The 12,638-nt window shown below is 42.5% G+C and overlaps 1 protein-coding gene across 14 annotated transcripts in view; it reads left to right on the forward strand.

Moving 5' to 3' along the window:
• The window catches only part of ZMYND11 (zinc finger MYND-type containing 11), an 87,602-nt gene that overhangs the window by 55,477 nt on the left and 19,487 nt on the right, over positions 1 to 12,638 (forward strand). The gene's annotated exons all lie outside the window — the stretch shown is intronic.

Raw genomic sequence — 12,638 nt, forward strand, 5'->3', positions numbered from 1 at the left:
AGATGCGGGGTTTGTATGTGTGTGTGAGTGATGTGTGTTGCCTAAATTCTACATTACATATGGCATTGATGGTGATTATTGGTAAGCAATTATTTGATTGCAACTGTTGTTCTGTACTTAAAATTGTTAAGATACTTACTTGGAAGCATGCAGTTTGCCTAGATTACTCATGTGTCCTGTTTGTGAATATGTTTCGTAATACTTGAATAGCTTAAATATTCATTTAGTCTTCCAAGAAATTTTTTGTCTTCATGATTATCCCCTCTTTGATATCAGCCAAAAATTTCCGGGCTCCTTTGCCAATATGATGAGCAAAATACAGGGTCCATTCTAGTCTCCCCTTGGTGACTGTGGCTTTGTGTTACCTGAGGACACTACTGTCCATCTCCTGTACACACAAAGAAGACAGTGGGATAGCATGGGAGGAATGTGTGGTGATGACTTAAAATTACATGCTACATAAGTAGTAATAAATCCTTACATCTGCATAGATCCTTATCAAGCCTTAAGGTATAGACCCGCTCTTTGAGATCTGCCAGAATTTATGATGGCTACAAGAAATCTGTGTAATTGGTTGTGTGGGAACTGCGTTAATACTCATATTTTACTCTCATGGATTTGGGTTTTAAAATTCAATATTTATCTCCTGTTGTTTTCGGTAACAATTTATACTAGAGGAAGTGCAGACTTAATGAGATCTAAAGAACTAAAACATTAAGGTAGTGAAAATATGAAAGATGTGTGGTCACTGATCAAATAATAGGGACTCAGGGACTTAGGAAATAAAATTCTCAGCACACCCACTTGTGTCTTTACAGCCATAGCTTTTTAATATCTAATATTTAGTTCATATTTTCATAGTAAAACATTTAAACAAAACATGGGATTTTTGAGGATGGATTAGACTTTATGGCAGCTGTTTTATATTCCTTTTATTAAGTATGGAAATTGAATGATTATATCTTTGAAGAAAATGTGAATACTTTCTCCATCAGTATTCACTATCAAGTTGTCAGTGTCCATTTTCTAGACATGTTTACTCTTTACTGATAGAATGAAATTTTAAAAATTTCGGTGGGTTGCTAGCTCACGCAGAAACGTGGTGGCCAAAGCAGAGTGTAGCTGATTCCACCCTGCCTTTCTTTTCTCCCCTTTGGTTTTGGTTTTGTCTCTGTCAGCCTACATGCTCTCACACTGTGGTGTGATTGTGCTTCTGAAAGGGTGCTGTGACCCACACATTCGTGTCCTAGCCTGTGAGCTTCTCTCTCGTCAGAGTCAAAGAGCCTCTGTCTGTCTGGGTTGGGGATGGTGAGTTTTGCCTTGAGCTTTAAAACTTCCAAAGAAATAGTTATTTCTGTGTTAGATCTGTCCCATTTTTTAAATTGTTACATTCAAGAAAAAGATAAGTACTAACAATTTCTTTCCTGTGAGAACGGGCAATGATAACCTTGAATTCTAACAGAATTTTATGTATCTTTTTTGGTTGGTTTTTGGTTGATTTTTTTTTTAAACAATGTGTCAAAACTTCAAGTAAAGCTTTTTTATTATGAGTGACGAACTAGATTTAAATATTCTTGTACTAAGAAGACTGAGTTTATACACTGAAACTTAAGAATTATGGTTCCAAATCAGCATAATGATCTCTAGTTTTCTCTTTAACTAGTGTTTGGAAAGATGTATGTATATGTATTAATTAGATATGCTAATGAGGAATTTTAAAGATAAGATGCCAGAGCCACATTTTAATACAGGTAAAAATAGTGGATGGAAGTCAGTCACTACTATCTAAAATTGAAGATTAAAATATTTCTAATGTTTTATAGTGATAAGAAGACTATTTTGATTTTACATGACCTCTGTCGCTTACAGCACTGAGGCGGTGTCTCTCACCCAGCTGTCAGCCCTGTTACTAAATTTACTTCAACTCAAGCAACTTTATCTCATGTATCTGACTAATTCCAAAATATTTTAAGAGGGCAGTGATGGGAATTTTCCCCAATTTAAAATAATGCAATCAACTTTCATAGTAAGTCCCAAGAATCTCAGAACCCTGAGGACATTTCTTTGGAATGTCTGCCTTTCCAAACAATAATTAAACTATTACTTTACAGATACAATAGATTGTTAATGAAAAGTAGCCTTTGAATATCAGGTTAGTATTTTGCTTCGAAAAAAATGTTCAAGTAATATCCTGTTTCCCACTCTTGTTACTGAGATCTCTTATTAATTTTTTTTAAAAAAGGGAATTTTAAATTACTTCTTAAAGTAAAAACTTCAAATAATTTAGAGGAAGATAAAGCAAAAAAAAAAAAAAAAAAAACCAAAAAAAAACAAAAAAGAGAGAGAGAGAAAAAAATCCCAGAAATTCTGTCACATGGCAGGTGAATGTTTTCACAGACCTCTCCTATGTGCACACACTCGCCAGTTCATTTGTATCCATCTGTGTAACTCGATGGAGCAATGGCTACGTAAATGACTGGTTGCAGCCAGTTTGCTTCCACTCAGCAGTGTCCCAGACATCTCTTTTCTACATGTCACACTGTGAAAGGGCTCCCCTGATGTACATTTACGTTGTTTCCCTGTTCCGTCTGACCAGCAACATTGCACTGAAACTCACCTGCTGGATGGGACACTCACGTAGCCATGTCCAGAGCGGTGCCGCACTTTCCACCTGGAAGAGCAGTCTTCTCATTATAAGTAACTTCTGTATGAAACTGAAGCTTATATTTTGTTGTATTTAGATATATTTGAATTTTATATTCCTGAAATAGCCATGAATTTTCCAGGGAAAAAAAAGAAAACCATAACTTTTAAGTGATGACTGCTTCAAGGATTTTATTTGCTAAAAGGATCTACGTTTAAAATAAAATGTAGTCAATTATATTTTTTAAAAAGAAAGAAAATTAATTTTCACACATCTACATAATTCTGATCACCTTCATAGGATAAATTCATTGAAGTGGAATTCTTAAATTTAAATAATAAGCACATTTCAACTTGTGATAAAAGTTACCGAGTTGTCCTTCAGAAGATTATACTGATTTATACCAACATTGAAAGTATTTTCCAATTTTTTTGTTACCAGTATGATAGGCTACAAATGGATGTCTCTTCCTGATGTTCCTTCATTTTCATTTATATAGTTGACGGGTTACACAGTCATTTTATCCTTTGATGCTGTGGTTACAGAAGGCAGGCCTGTGTGTGTGCACAAGAGCATATGCGAGTGTGTGTGCCTGTGAGCACGCGAGTGTGCGTGCATGTCTGTGTGAGAACTGCACGTGTGCATGCGTGTCTGCACTGTGCGCATGTGTGCGTGTGCACGCATGTGTGTGTGTGTGCATGCACTGCACACTTGCTGGCCTCCACCCTTGCTGGTGAGCATCATGGTACTATTTAAGTGATACATACTTGGGTTTTTAATACATGGGCAAGGTGATCTGTTACAAAAACCCCCAGGATCATCCCGAGGCTGGCACCATGTTGCCTTTTAGATCATGCTGTCTGATAGGTCTTTCTGTGGAGATGGGAGTGTTCTCTCTGTGCTGTCCAGTAGGCCAGCCAGGGGCCACTGGGCATCTGGCTTGGCAATCCAGGAGCTGGGTTTCAGCCTGGCACATGTGGCTTATGGCTACTTACTGTGTATAAGACAGTGCAGTGTTATAACTGCACATCTAAATGCCTGTACTACTCCAAGAGAAGCACGTTTGGTATCAGATGTCAACCTCATAGGTGGCCTGGCATTTGTTCTCCCCCTCAAGCCACAGCTATGACTTGGAAGAATTCTAAAGGCAGGGTGTAAATCAGGTCGCCGCTGCTGCCTTCCTGTTCCTCGTGTGCACGGCTGATTGTATAGCACGCGCTACACCGCAGCTGTGTGAGCCCCAGTGAGATGCGGTGCGATGTGCAGAGCGCAGGTTACTTTCTTTAGTATCCAGCAGTGCTGTGTTTGCTCCTGAAAATCAAAAGATTAAATGCAGGGAGAAGAAACTGTACAGGAAAGCAAAATAGTGGGCACTTTCCAGCTTAACAATTCTGAGACAACAGTATTTTGAAAGTGGGCCCCTATTTCCTCCACTCTTTTAGTATGTTCGTGCTCCTTACATAAGTGAATTTCGTTTTCATAACTTTGAGGAATTTTAGACTCATGTTATTGCTCCTTTTAAATTCAGATAAATGGAAATTTTATATTTGGACTCCTGTGTGTCATTAGGGAGCAGAAGCTGGGCTCTGAACTGTGCACACATAGAAAGTACTAGGATGGGAAGATGCACTGACCTCCTTGCCTCCGTTGCCGGACGTGGGTTCCAGTGAAATCCACTCAAAGATTTTTTTTTTAAGTTGGGTGTCTTTTGTTTAAATTATTGAGGTATAGTTGATATACAGTATTATGTAAGTTTCAGGTGTAAAACATAGTGATTCACAGTTTTTAAAGATTATGTTCCATTTAGTCACTATAAAATATTGGCTTTCTTCCCTGTGTTGTACTGTGTATCCTGTAGCTTATTTATTATACATTGTAGTTTGCACCTCTTACTTCCCTGCCCCTGTCTTAGCTTTTTATGGTTGTCTTGTAATAATATGAAAATGTTATATTACTATTCATATTCTTTAAGTCATAAAAGAGAAAGTACCATTCTAGGTATTGGACAGGGGATATATTATTCCAGTATGTCTTTAAAAGCTATAAAATATTCATCTGCCCACAGATGTTTCAGATGGCATTTTTCTGTTTAAGGATCCCAAATTTAAAATTTTATGTTATATAAATTATATGGTAAATCAACTTGACCCACTAATAAAATACAGAAACACAAGAAAATGAAGATACGAAAATGAAGAAGAGTTTATATGGGAGAATTTTATGTATTTAAGAACACTGGTTCTACGTCTAATCTGAAAAGCTCTCCCAAGTTTGAAGCTCCTGATTCTCTGATCCCTGATTATTAGGCATCTAAGGAGAACGGGGGAAGAGAGCCGCACTCATAGGAATTACTCCTAAAGTCTCCCTTCTGTTGAAAGTTCTCTTTATAATGTTTAGAATGATGTTACCTATTTTACAGGAAATTTAATAGATACACAGAAAGAAGTCTATAGAAAGCATTAAAAGTTAACTGCATTGGATGTCGAGCCCCAGGTACTATGTTTTTTTTCACGTGGGGTACAGTATACTCATTAGGCAGCTCTGAAAACGAAGGAATTTAACTGGTTAACTAAACTAAACCAAGACTAAGTTGCTTTTAGGAGGTCACCATGGGTACATACTGACTTGTCAACGTTAACCTAGTTCTGGGTAAGTTAGAATTGAGTCATTTGCATTGTTACTCATGATGAAAGGTGTGTTTTGAAACTGGAGGTGAAAATTTACTTCTAAATCCATTTTTCTTTCCTTAAGTATGTAGGCAGTACATTTTTAAATTTCAAAATTAGGGAGAAGTCTCATTTACTGTTCAGAATGAAATGGGACAAAATGCTAAATGAAAATATTTTTAACATGTATTCTGTGTTACAGGTCTACTGTGAAACTATTCTTGCTTTCTGATTAGTCTTCCTTTTTTGGTGTGGTAAATTTAGTAATATTTTCATTCTGAAAGTTAAGTACATTTACCTTCAAGATTCACATTAACAAATCGGGAGTGAAGATTTGATTTTTAAATAAGCTAGAAGGAGAAGCATTTTTTTTTTTAATGTAGACAATCATAGTATTGAAAACTTCAAATGAACATTCATGAAATGTTTTTTTACAGTTTTTAAAGACAACTGGATCATATCATTTTTATACTCACAAAAGTAGAAAGTTAATTTTTTAAAAATATCTTTGTCTGAACCAAGTACTTCATAAAGCAGATTTGCTATTCATTTCAGGCTTTACTAGAGGAAAAGTAATGGGAAGATCGATAAAGAATTGTTTAAATTGGATCTAAGCTATAAAACTGTAAAATCTCATATATTATTATCTCATCTCTTCATAAAACTGCCTCAATCCAAGCAAGCAAGACAAAAATCCATGTACTTTCCACATTGCCTTTCCATGATGAGTTTAACAAGTTATGGTCAGAAAGGCTTATACATGAGTATGACATGTTTTGGGTGTATTTTGTCCTCACGATGCATCTTTTTATGGCTTATTTAGAATCTTAATTGAACTCTATCTTTTATTTTCAACTCTAAGAGGTTAAAGAGGTAATAGTTGGGCTGGTTCCTATATCAAGATGGTTACACCTTAATATAAACATACAGAAATCTCACTGGTATTTCCAATATTGATGAACTGAAAATCCGTACAGAGTGCACACGGTTTCCTTTTGCCTCCACAGATGCACAGGGTGGGAGGGGAGAGACTGGGGCGGGTGGGCAGATGGTGTTCTCATCGGCGGTTGTCGGCTTCGTTAGGCAGAGAACATGTGATGCTCGTTCCATGACCCAACACACCTACGTTATTTTCAGAAAAGAATGGAAAGTCTTACTCCATTGAAGAATCCATCCCTTCTCTGCCTGTAGAATCTTGTTTTTCTTTAAAGACTAGTGTTGGCAGAAGAGGGAAGGAGCAAGTCCATACAACCTGTGTCACACGGACTTTTTCTGAGTGCCCCTTTCATATTCTTGGGTCCCTGTAACATGCCGCAAAAGAGCTTCAGGTCACCCCCAAAACTACAATGAATCTTGATGATAGACGTCCTGACGCATCAGGGCGAACGTAACACCCTCTTCCTGTAGCTGCATTTTAGCAGTTTCTTTGTGACTGTGTCGATGTAGTGCTTACAGGAGTAGATAAAGAAACGCTACGTGTTTTCACGTTACCAGTCAGTTGTGTGGCCTGTAGAATTAATCTGAGACTATACTTTAATACTTTATAAATCACCGTAGACTGGCTGATAGAAAGCTGATTATGTCATCAGAGCCTCCCGACCTCGGAGAGCAAAGAGTTGACCTTGTAAAGATTAGTAAATACAGACACAGCTGAAGTGGCTATTCAGCGCTGTTCTGTAAAATTGTGAACGAGTCTGGAAACCTGTACGTTAGTGACAACGCAGGACCAGCGTCTCAGGTAGGGAGTGCACGAGGGTGGAGTCATGTTTGCAGCACACTCCAGAAACCTGCCTCGAGACATTCTTTGTGATTTAAATTATCCTCCAAGTTCAGCTGTTACCTGTGAGTAAGAAGGCATGTTCATGACAGTTTAAGGGAGGTTTTAAAAGTTGCTCTAAGTTAAAAAAAAAAAAAAAAAAAAACAAACATTGCCAGAAACCACAGTGTGAATGGCTGTTGCTGGGCTGGCCGTGGGACATTCAGGCTGGAGCTGGAGGTGTCGTGTGCTCCAGTGTGACGCGCCCCCAACGCAGAGCGAGTTGTCCACCCTCAGCGCTGACCACCAGTGTGCCACTCTGCTCTTCCCTGGTGGAGAAGAGTTAACTTCAGTGTGTTGGTACTGGTGGTGGACAGGCCTGAACTTAGGTATATTTTTAGAAAACTGCCTAAGAAGAAATTGTCACTACTGGGCTGCTGGGGTCCCTGTGGTGCAGAGGAGAAATGGCAGGGCTTGCAGCCACGCCCAGCCAACCAGCTCTGCTGCTAAAGCCTCGGATGTTGGGTTTCTTATAAAAATTTCTTTGATTCCTTTGTATGTCATCGTTACAAGTCGTAGAGAACTCTGTAGAGCCCCTGACTTCCGTGACAACACAGGCAGTTTATGTGCAGCTAAAATTGATTGTGATTCTTTTCTGTGGTTACAGACAGACATGGAGGAGGGCTTGGAGCTTCCTGATTCCCCAGACAGTGTAGGTAGCTTACATGGAGATTTGTGTTTCTGCAGTGAGCACCTGAGGCCGTCAGTACCAGAGGCACCCAAGCACATCCTGGGGCTGAGGCTCAGGAGTCTGCTTTCCCGCAAGTGCCCCAGAGCACTGTGAGCCCAGTGGTGCTCCGGTGAGCCTCTGGCTGTGAGAGGCCAGCAGCCATGCTTCTGCGTCATCTGGCTTGAAGTGGGGCACACACCAGAAGTAAACAGAATGGTTTATGGTGGCCTGGACGTGCTAACGTGGCTTAGATGTGAATAAATGTTTCGCGTTTCAGAAGGGTCTCGTATTGGTGGAATGTGTTTTCTAACAGGCAGTTAAGTTGGTTAGTGATGACTGCCATCAGTTCAGTTCCGACAGTATTTACTAAGCATTTGCTGTGTGGTAGATGCCATACGGGCCCCAGAAGGACACAGGACTCGCCATCGTGGGCCCTGCTCTCAGAGCGTACAGTCCAGGGGTTGGCAAACTGTGACCCACAGACTGAGTCAAGCCCACCATGTATTTTTGTACTGCTCAGGAGCTGAGACTTGGTTTTATACTCTTTAAGTGGTTGAAGAAAAATCAAAAGAGAAAGAGTATTTTTGTGGTGTAAAAATTGCAAGAAATTTACAGTGTCAGTATCCGCCAGTTTTACTGGAGCACAGCTGCTCAGGGAAGAGTTACGTCACTCACAGTGCGCTCGCGCCACAGTAGCAGAGCTGAGTAGTTGAGACAGTCACTGACCAGTTGTCCTCAGAGCCTAAGGTAATCACCATCCAGCTTTCACAGAAGTTTGCCCACCTCTGGTCAGGCCCGCTGTGGGAAGAACATTCTGGGTACTGGGAGTCCCAAGACAGGACGAGGCCCTTGTTCATAACAGACTTGGAGGCTCGGCTTTGGTGAGGTGAGCAGCATGGGTTTCCTTCATCTGAGGAAAAGACACCTGGATTTCTGATTTCATGTGTCTTTCTTTCTTTTGAGTACTCGCTGTACTGAAGTAGTACTTCCACAAGTAAATTCTTCGCTAAAATAAGTTTCTACAACTGAAGAGCAAGGCCACTGGGCACACTGAGAGCTCCAGGCTGTTCAGCCCTGAACGTCCCTTCGAGTGATGGTGCTGGAGCGTCGTCGCCAGTGCTCAGCTGTGGAGAAGCCTCCTCGCGCCCCGGGCTTGCTCCTGCCTTCTTTCGCCAAAGCCACTGCGAGGCCCTGCGTGCGGCCGAGTTTGTTCAGCCACGTTTTGTCTGTGGTGTCCACCTAGACCCGTCTGATTTGCTGTAATCCAGCAGCTGTTGTTACTGGCTTCAGAATCCCTTACTCAAGAAGATATTCGAGACTTTCTGTTGTTTTTCTCTTGAAGGGAAGCAGCCTCTCAGTTCTCTGCAGTGTCCCTAAGAGCATCTCATGTCAGCGGACGTCTTGCCCACCCTCGCAACAAGGCTTCAGCCGTGTGATTGTTGTTGTCTAAAAATGGCCGCAACAACTTTGTGGCGTAGGCGTGTCCTAGGGAGTGTCTCTCTTTATTCTTTGTAGATACTGACCAGATTCACTGCTGTGTGCTGCCAGACGACATGAGCAGTGACCAGAACTGACTCTGGACCCTGAGCTATGTGTGCACTGTTACAGAAGGGCCTTCACTGCGGAGTCCTGAGTGCAGGTGGAGGCCAGGTACAGCTCTTCAAAGCCTGAGAGAGAATTGATCTGAAATAATCCACAGATTTTATACAGCATTATCTTCGGTTTTTCTGACCTTGTTTGCAAGAGCTGTCTGCTTAGTTACGTTACAGACAACATGGTTTACCTTAGAAGCTACCCTAATTTCTAATCATTATAGTGGCTTTTTCTCAAGCCGTCTAAATGTCCTGGTTTACCTAGCAGACACGAACTCCGCTGTGAACGTCAGGTAGGGCAGGTCACACAACACGTCGCCTGAGAAGTCCCCAGAAGTCAGGGTGCAGCCCTGGACAGAGCTGTGTGCTCTTTTGTGAAATACCAGATCTCTAAATTATAACCGGGAAGTGTCAGAAGGCAAGCCCACAGGTGTGGCAGACGTGAAAGTGTCTTACAGCAGATGCTCTGTCCCTGCAGATCGTTGGAGGAGATGGTGCATCTGCTCAGGGTTTTCTCCTTTGTTTGCTCCCCTTCCGTGAGCAGGCACCTCAGCCTGCACGTGGCGGGCGGGCTCCCCAGCCGCCAGCACACACCGGGGGGTCCAGGCAGCCGCTGTCCTACCAGCCCGCGTGTCCCTGTGCAGCTCTTGTTGGGCATTTCCAGTCGATCCCAGATTTGTCACCAGAAAAGATGTATTGGGAAACAAGTTTAAAAAAAAACTAACATAAAGGCTTTCAACAAAATAATCCTCCTTGGCCGTGAGACTTCTTTTGGTGACTCCTGTAGCACCAACATCATTGAGGTTTTCAGTGTATTAGCTGAGAAGAACCAACAAATAGTCACGACTTAGGATAGGCGCCTTTCTGTTTGAGCTGTGGAGGGAGGGACTGACAGAGCCCGTGTCGCTGCAGAGGAGTTCTGCAGCTGTGCCTCTGGACTCTGCTCGCCCGGCGGAGGTTAGCTGGGCCACGGCATGGGCTTGTGTAAGGGAACAGCCCGCGGTGGTTCTCATCAGGACCGCCCGCGAGGAACGCCTGGGGTGCTTGGACTGCCAGGGCCCAGCCCCCTCCATGAACCAGTGTCGGCGCCATCTCTCCGCAGCACTGGACGGTGCTGGCTCTCCTCTGAGGGAGAGTCTGCATTGCAGCGATTTGCACAGGGCTTTGCGTGTGCCACGTGAGGGAGGACACCACATCGTTTGCACCAGCCCCATCCCCGCTGGCATCGCTCATCTGTTCCCATCAGTACGTTCACCTGTCGGAATTCATTAATGGACATGGTCTTTAAGCTTTCCTCGTGGTCTGGTGCACACCCAGAGTGGGTCAGCCCTGGAGTAGGATGTCTAAACCAGAGTGGCACTTTATTAAGCGGGTGGAAGACTTTCTGGGGTAGTAACATTTTCCCGGAGTTGGAGCTGTGAAGGGTGGAGGGTGGGTCACATCCGTTTGGCCCCAGAAGTCATCCATCCCCTTTGTTTCCTTTTCCTTTTGCTGAAATAGTCATTTTTTCCCAAGCTCGTATCACCACTTCTGATTGCACATTGAAGAGGGGGAACTACTCTAAGCAAATTTAAGCATGATACAAAATCTAATTTTCATCCTCTTTTTTTTTTTTATCATTTAGTGTAAAATTAAGGCCCTGGGCCTGACCTCTGTGCATTTAGAGTTTTCCCAAAAAGAAAGAAATGTTGTTGCACATGGTTATGCTCAGTTAGCAGTTCACCTAAAAATGTTTAAACAGATGAAACCAAAGTCAGAGTGTTGTGAGAGCCTGCAGTAACCACGCATTTCGGGGATTTTCTGTGGAAAGGAAGTGGGAACTGAAAATAGACCTTCTTTATTTAAACTGGGGAATTGTGTGAACAATGTAATACAGAGGTGCCTAAATTTAAGCCAAGTAAAATAGGGTTTTCCCTACTGTTTCGAAGAAAGCATGATCTAGTTAGGGTGTGTTAGCTCTACAGGCATACCTCGGAGATGTTGCAGGTTTGGTTCTAGACCGTGACAAAGCAAGTATCACAATCAAACAAGTCACAGAAGTGTGTTGGTTTCCCAGTGCATATAAAAGTTGTATTTACAGTGTACTGTGGTCTATTAAGTGTGCAGTAGCATTATGTCTAAAAAATGTATATACCTTAATTAAAAAATATTTTATCACTAAAAAATGCTAATTAACCATCACCTGAGCCTTCAACGAGGCATAGTCCTTTCCAAGTAGTAACATCAAAGATTGCTGATGACAGATCTCCCTAACAAATACAATAATAATGAAAAAGTCAAAAACAGTGTGAGAGTTAACCAGATGTGACGTTTAGACACAAAAGTGAGCAGATGCTGTTGGAAAAAGGGCGCCGACAGACTTGCTCGACGCAGGGTTGCCACAAACCTTTAATTTGTAAAAACAAAACAAAACAGAAACACAGTGTCTGCAAAATGCAATAAAACCAGGTATGCCTGTACAGATACTCTGATTCTAGCACTGCATGAATTTCAACCAGATAGAAACACTGGATTGCTTTATTTTCTACGGCTCTAAATCCAAACGGGGTTGGAATTCCAGTAACCGTGAAGTGCTTCATAGGTTGGTGTTGAGAGCACAGAAAGGAGAGAAACATACTCCTGTGCGTGTGTGGAGGCAGAGCAGCGCGCAGCAGAGCCCCTGTCTCCACTGTTGCCTCTCAGCACTAGCGGGGTGTCTCACTGCCCCCGTCGAGCTTGAGGTCCTTATTCAGTGGGAGGCCCAGAGAGGAAACTGCCCCCCTCCCCCCCCGTGTAGCTGGCCGGACGTGGAGTGAGCGCGGCAGTGACGCGTCAGCCCTGCTGCTGCTGCTGGTGGTTCCCCTGAACAGTGCGTCGCCCCACAGGTAGTGCTGCAAGGCTGCTGGCCCGATGTGGGTTGCTGTCATGCCTGAATTTGCATGCATGTACGATTTAATGATCAGATCGATACGTGGGATATCAGTCTTAATGGCACACCCGAAATACTTCAAAGTTGGCACGACAGAGCACGTAGCTGGAAGCATTTGTTTTCATTCTCTTTTTTTTAAGGGAACGTAGGTTTCCCAAGAGCTGAGAAGAAAGCAGCCTTCTTGGTCCTCCTACCCTTTCTTTTCCATGTACTCAACAGATCACCAGGCTCTTCATTTAGCACAGGAAGCGGTGCACGGAACGATGCCCTCACTAGAACGTCCATGCGGGAGCATTTGCACGAAAGCGTTAGCAGTTGATTGTGCTTCAGAGCCACTGAGAG

Source organism: Camelus ferus, chromosome 35 (assembly GCF_009834535.1).
Source record: "Camelus ferus isolate YT-003-E chromosome 35, BCGSAC_Cfer_1.0, whole genome shotgun sequence".
NCBI lineage: Eukaryota > Metazoa > Chordata > Mammalia > Artiodactyla > Camelidae > Camelus > Camelus ferus.